Source organism: Gymnodraco acuticeps, unplaced genomic scaffold (assembly GCF_902827175.1).
Source record: "Gymnodraco acuticeps unplaced genomic scaffold, fGymAcu1.1, whole genome shotgun sequence".
Lineage (NCBI taxonomy): Eukaryota > Metazoa > Chordata > Actinopteri > Perciformes > Bathydraconidae > Gymnodraco > Gymnodraco acuticeps.
This window is the reverse complement of record NW_022992275.1, coordinates 1,162,147-1,168,146: the sequence shown is the minus strand read 5'-3', so window position 1 is coordinate 1,168,146 and position 6,000 is coordinate 1,162,147. Positions and strand designations below refer to the sequence as shown.

At 39.6% G+C, this 6,000-nt stretch overlaps 1 protein-coding gene across 4 annotated transcripts in view; it reads left to right on the top strand.

Annotated features, from left to right (window-relative positions):
- The first annotated feature begins 329 nt into the window (after window positions 1-329).
- The window catches only part of lingo2 (leucine rich repeat and Ig domain containing 2), a 240,705-nt gene continuing 235,034 nt past the window's right edge, over window positions 330-6,000 (top strand). For 2 of the 4 annotated variants that reach the window (XM_034207321.1, XM_034207318.1), the window contains exon 1: window positions 330-983. The gene's annotated coding sequence lies outside the window, so the exon portion shown is untranslated. Of the gene's footprint in view, window positions 984-1,352; window positions 1,443-6,000 lie in introns of those variants that run through there. The other 2 variants (XM_034207319.1, XM_034207320.1) reach the window with 2 other exon arrangements.

Genomic DNA, 6,000 nt, shown 5'->3' with positions numbered 1-6,000 from the left:
CCCCATGCTCCTTTCCATGCTGCTGCTCTTTTTCTTCATAACTATTTAGTTTTACATATTTATAATACGATTGTTTGTTTCTCTGAAGAGTATGGGCACTGAACCTTTCTGTCTGAGATGGCTAGCAAAGGCAAGGCAGCAATTGTCAATAGCATGAGCTAGAGATGTTCATATCTGTATGTGTGTGTGTGTGTGTGTGTATCAGAGGGGAGGAGAGGCAAAACGAAAGGGAGGGGAGGTGCAGTGAGAAGCAGGGAGGGGGCATGTACGAGGGAGGGTGAGAGAGGGAGAGAGAGAGGCAGAGCGAGAGAACAAGCGGCTCGCCTCATTCCGCTGCTTTCTCAGCATCCATTCTGTGAGTCCGTATTCTGGAGAGGAGAGATCTACCTAACTGGCAAATTGGAGAAGAAAAAAAGGGGGGAAATCCACTGAAGGGGGATATCGAGGAAAATAACCCATAATCAGGTCTCTGTGGCATCGAGTTTCAACTATCAGAGCTTTGGGAGAGGTGTCTGAAAGTTTCCGTCCGGGGGGGACACCCTCCCCTTGTTGTGGGGATGAACAGCGGATGCTGAATTTCATTCCCGAAGGCAGCAGGAGATCTGTGAATACCGGCTGGATTCACTTGCAGTGGAGCTGGTAGTGCGCACCAGAAGAGATCCTACAGTGCCTCTTTCTCTCTCGCACACGCATTTTCCAGAAGAATACATATCATTATTTCACCGTGACCAGGTGGAATATCAGGGGCAATCAACCCATAAGAATATCTTCTGAACCTGGGAGGTAAAGTGGAACGGATTATTTGCAGAATCAATGAAGGACATCCTGTTCAAAAAAGTAAGTTCTAATAAAGAAAGGCTTTGAATTGGGTTCTGATTCTGAGAGACTTGGAGGATTTTTGCCCTTTTATCTTTGTTGTGGAGCAGCACCGAGCTTCAGACAGCTTATCTTGTGGACTATAAGGTTCTGGATGGTATTTCAAGGTAAGGGCACATCCACGAGCTCTTGTATAATTATAGCACCGTTTTAAGAAACGGGCAGATAGGAGATCTGAAAGACACAGTTGAGTGGGAAAGAGAGAAAGGTACAAAATTGGGATAGATATCTTAATTATACAATAACAAGTTTCAGGGCTTATGGGGAACATGAACATTAATAAGAATTGGTATATATATTTTTTTTAAATGCTACTTTCATATGCAGAAAATAATGTTTCTATGTGTATCTGCATACTCATGCATGTGTGTTTGCTGAGAGGGGAGATGCCTGTCTGCAAAGCAATCCATCTATTTGCTTCCTTGCTACATAGCGGTTATCACCAGGGGAGGCAGCTAGTGGAAGGGGCATAATTGCGGTGGATGTTTGTCCTCGTCTTTGCAACAGCCAGTATCTCTGAGCTCAGGGAATTACTTCCATACAGGAGCCACATTTGATTCATAATGGTGAGTGTCTTTCTGCATTTTAAAGACTGCTCCTTTATCTCTACTCACAGAGAGCCGATTGTGTCCGGCATTACACTATCTCAAACACCCTACATTATACCTTCACCCTCAGTTTCTATGTTCCAGTAAGTGTGTCTGTGTGATTGTGGTACAGCAATGCATCTCTTTCTCTTTATCTCTGTTTTTCTTGCTTATGTTTATTGATCATTTTTTAAGGCTGTTGTTTGCCAAGTTCCCTTTCTGATGGAATGTAAGACAGGAGAAAGTGTTCAGATGACGACAGAATGATCAAGGTATCATTTTTGTGTTCTTTTTTTGTTGTTGGGAAGAGTGAATCTGCTGCCCTCTTGATCAATACCACACGACTGCAAGGCTAGCTCCTTTTGTAAAGCAACGGTTGAAATATTTATGATTGCATGAGCATCCTGTTGGTTCCCTGAAATATTTAAAAGAGCTGAACCGTCAATTGCCTGTCTAAGCTGTCAATGCTCAACTTTGGTCTGGCCTCATGCTTATAATGCCACCTCCTCATGTAACATGCAGTGACCATTGAAAGCCTTTGCTCCTAGATATAACATTTTCAAAAGAAGTGTCTCTACTCTTGCAAAACATCCACTGGGGGGAAGTGGAGCCTGATGGAAAGTTGATGACAGCTCTTGTGTGTCTGCTGTTGACTGTTGGCTCAAATGGCCATTTGTTCTTCTGAATATATAGCTTGATTGCAAGAAGCTTCTCGCACAAACAGTCTATTGATGTCACATTTAGCATGCAAGAGGGCTAGTGTAATTGCTTCCTATTGAAAGAGATGCAAACATGTTACCTGCTGTGCCTGCTGTATTCATTTAGTCTTATGAGCTATATCTACACTACGTACACGTCAAACATGCGTGTGTACGTGTGTAAGAGAGCGTGTTGGAGTTTTTGTGTGTATCTGGTATCTGCGTGGGTGTGTATTTGTCCAGAGCTCTGTGCTTCATCCCTTTTGATGTTTTATTGAGTGTTAACCATGGCAGGGCTGACGCATTGCCTCTGATATGGACTAGTATGGTTAAAGGAGAGCACTAAGACCGACTTGGCTCTTCCTTGTATTTCCTTTAACTCTGAATTAGCAATGCTGTGTCTGGACCTGCCTCTTTCAGCCCTTTGGATTTGGTAAATGATTTGGTCCAGGCACTGTGTATGTGCGTCAGTGTGGCTGTGCCTGTATACGTCTGTGTATGTCTGTGTATAAGCAGATAGGATATGCAATGTGTGCATACATACAGTGTATGCTCAGGTGAGTGTCTCTCTGTGTGCGTAAAATCCCCTTCTCTCTCTGGGTGTAAACGGGTATACAGTATGCGGTCTCTTTTTCAGCCATTTCTGATGTTAGTGAAGGAGTGAAACAAAAGGCCCTCCATTTTCAGTGATACAATGCATCCACTGAATCACAGAATGGACTTCTCTTTACTACCTAATCATTATTCAATGCATTAACACCATGTTCACATGGGGCGAACATCATAGGAAACACCTTCGATGGCAAAGAGGCTGGGCTTTTGATGTATTACTGCATAATCTGGCACATAACTTTTCCAAGTATAAGAATATTTGCAATCATGTGCCTTCTTGATAAGTATCAGCAACATGTCATTAAAATAAAGAACAGGCAAATCTGGCCTTATATTTTAGTAATTGTATTATTACCATAAGACTACACATTGTCAAGTCTTGAATATGAATATTCTATGCACATCAATAATTTATAGAGCTTATTTAAAGATGCCATACATTATCACGAATGAACTACTTTTACAAAATGACAACGTATAGAATAAAACAACGTGTTGGAAAGGTATTGCATTGTCTGTAATTGTAAATGAAAACTGAATTTGCAAATGTTGAATTCCATGACATGTTACCTTTGGCTATCTATTGATAGAAAATAATTGACATATGCACGAAAAATGGCAGATGTTAAAGATATTTTAAGTTTAATATATATTTGAAGCTGTTAATTTCAAACTGAGCTGGACATTAGATTGAATTTGTTCCAGAGTGTCACGGATCGTCTGCATGCAGTGGCTTCTTTGCACAGCCTTACACAAATCGTTTCTGTTCAATCTGTAAAACGCTACGGATTTTTTTTTACTTAGTTTCTTCTCAGAGGATAGATTCATAAAGAGACCTGTCAAAAACAAGAACTGTACCCAGAAGCTGAACAACGTATTTTTAGCCTGTCCATTAAGGACAGAAAAAATCGATGATCCTAGGCTGAAACACTGGGTTTCAAATTTACCATTTTTTTCCTCAATGACCTTTTGGATACAGTTGTGAATATGTACTTTGAAAATATCAGATTCTAACTTGGTCAATAAAAGTGTCTCATAGATGTTATGAAAGAATGTGTTTATCTTGTTTGTTAATATAATACTTTCATTGTTTCATTTAAAATTAATTTATAAGGTAATTATCCCATTAAAACGTTATTTTTCAATAGTATGGATAATATTATTACTAGGAATACATTTCTTACATTTAAATTCACACGTACATTCAGTTTAAGGGATAAGAAATGTTTGATAGTTGCTGTCACAACACTATAACATAGTCATGCTAGCTATCAAGGGACACACATCTAGCCTATACACCAGCTGGCTGAGACAAACGGAAGAACCCGGCTTTAAAAGTGAGTTTTGTCAACTGGAGACCAAGCTGTGAACGGAAGTGGCTGATCAGCCCTTTGAATCCCTGATGAGGAGAAACACAATATGCCTCAACAGCTGGGTCATTTATGAAATATGCTTACTCAACAGCTAAGGAGGGGGAAATAATTATATTTTAGTAAAGTATGCTTCACACTAATTTATTATTTCACAAAAATATCAGACTTTTTAAAAGAAACATTTGGAGCGACACCTATGGAAAACCATGACGACTTCTATGCTCACTATATTCCTATTATTCAGAATCAGAAACAGGTTTATTGCCAGGTACAGTAGGTTCACACATACGAGGAATTTGACTTGATGTCATGGTGCAGAAATAAAATATAAAACAAGAAATATAATACAAAACAAAAAATCTTTAAGACACCGTAATAAAACATAGTTAAATAGCAATAAAATAAAGCAGTAATTTACATGGAAATAGAATGCTATGAATGAATTATAGGATATCAAATATGAAATATGAAACAAGAAATATTTGCAGTAAGCAGTATGAACATTGTATGCATTAATGTAATGCATATAGAGACTACGTTGTGGCTGAGGTAAGTGTCAGTGGGGGGGCCGGGCCTTGTTTAAGAGGCCGGTAGCGGAGGGGAAGAAACTGTTCAGGTGACGTTTTTAGTACAATTTATTGGCCAAGTGTATTAAGAAAACTGTCTTCATTGAATGTTTGATAATAAGGCCATATCTGTGTTTCATTGTGCACATGTGCATTACATAATTTGAGGCAGCAAAAACAATATCACTGAATGTAACCTAAACTGACATTTAAAAAAGTAGCCACAGTTTCCTCTTCACACAAAAGACAAATGTTGGCAAAAGAGATAAGTAAAAGCAACACAAAGGATCTGTGTCTGTTGAAGATGTGATGTGCCAAGTGACTGCTGGTGGCAGTGTAGCCCTTTCGGGATATAGTAACCATGCAGGAAGAGGCTGTCTGGGGCATGAGGACTGATCTACAAACGGCTCCCGTTGACAGTGACCTTGCTGTCTGCGTCACTTTGTAGCTCGACCTTCCTGGGCAAGCTGCCGAGGGCACGTCGTATCACCTTTTGGAAAAGTCCCTTTCTGTTTGTGTCGACAACTTGCATTAGGAAGGGCCAGGGGTGACGTAGCTGGCAAAGAAAATGGGGCAGAGGATGTCTCACTGTATGTCAGTTGTGATAGAAGAGAGGAAAAGGTGAACGTAACTAATTGGGCTTTTGCCCCAGGAAAAAACAAAACAAAGATCAAATGACCTCCAGCAGATTAATTTTAAGAGGCCTTATGTTATCACCTTGATCTTCATCCCTAAGTACATTTCTCCCTATACAGTTGCATTTCTCAGAGTACAAGCATACAACCTGCACACAGAGCACTACTTTGGGAGGGCATCTGTCCTTTACAAATAAAATAAATTACTTGATAACAAAAAGTGGTTTTGAGAATAGCTACAGTATCATAAAACATTGTTTTACATTCTGTATACAAAATAGATCTTCTTTATGAAGTAACATCCTGTATTGTAATAGGAGATCTTGTTGTACCAGTGCTACATTTTGCTGCCATGTGTTACAAGGCCTCTTAGCACTATGAAAAGGGACATCATTTTCTCCCTTTTTGTCTTTGTGATAAGCACGTTTTTTCATACTTTGTAATCCTGCCTGTATCTACCCAATGAGTCTAGCCACAAACAGGCTAACACAGCCAACCCACTTTTGTGCCATTTACTGACCTTTCCAATTCTTTAAAACTAATTATAGATCATTAAATATTCACACAGTAGAATAACCTGCCTACATCCTAATGGCAAGGAAAGATTGATACTGGTTCTTTTTTCAGCAAAGCCAATTTTGGAGCCATCCATT